At 40.4% G+C, this 888-nt stretch overlaps 1 pseudogene; it reads left to right on the top strand.

Moving 5' to 3' along the window:
• Positions 1 to 888, top strand: part of LOC101575141 — a 25,841-nt pseudogene that overhangs the window by 1,096 nt on the left and 23,857 nt on the right.

The raw sequence follows: 888 nt of genomic DNA, 5'->3' as shown, positions 1-888 counted from the left end.
GAAGGAAGGAAGGAAGGAAGGAAGGAAGGAAGGAAGGAAGGAAGGAATTGGAATTGGAATTGGACCAAACTGAGTCTAAAGTTCCGTGTCCAACACTTGGGGCAGTTGAAGTAGGTATGAAAGTTCCTAAGGTCTTAAAGCAGTACTTGCCCCTGGTCGTTCTAGTTTTAACCAATATGGAATCTCTTCCAGATTGACTCCATTCCCTGCTTATAGCCTTCCTCAGTGGATGTTCCACATTACTGTTTGCTTCAAATGCCTAGGTCTCCATTGTACTTTTGCCTTCACTTTCTCAACTTCAAATACTGTACTCTTAGACACTTCTTGATGCCCTTACAGGCCTTCCCTGGAAACCTGGATGGAAGCCTTCATGGCCCCATAATACTTTCATTCTGAAAGCCTGTACATGGATGGATAAAGAAAAGGTTTTCCATGAGCTTAAACATTAGGTGAACATTTGTTACAGTTTACAAGTAAAACGTACCCCAAATAGTTGTGTGCCTGCAAAGTAATTATATCATGGGGGCTCTATTTCCATTAGAGATTAGTCCACAGTAGGTTTAAAGCTAAATATGCTGTTAAGAGTTGAGGCATGGTAAGAAGTGAGTCACTGCGGGATGTGGCCTGGAAGAGTGTTTTTACATTCTCCTCTGCTCCCTTCATTCTTTTATCTTCCTATTGGCCGTGAGGTAAATGGCTTTTGCTCCATCATACTCCTCTGTCATACCATCCTGCATTGGAGCTACCATATATGAACTGGAATCTGAGATGATACAAACACCTGCTCTTTTTGTTTCTTTTCAAAGTTTTATTGATAAACATATAGCAATGAGACAGTTTCAAATCAAACCGAAAGTACAGTTTCAACAAATAATACACTGCATATAT

Source organism: Octodon degus, unplaced genomic scaffold, assembly GCF_000260255.1.
Source record: "Octodon degus isolate 3935 unplaced genomic scaffold, OctDeg1.0 scaffold00211, whole genome shotgun sequence".
NCBI lineage: Eukaryota > Metazoa > Chordata > Mammalia > Rodentia > Octodontidae > Octodon > Octodon degus.
The sequence above is the reverse complement of the archived record's forward strand: the minus strand, read 5'-3'. Positions and strand labels throughout refer to the sequence as shown.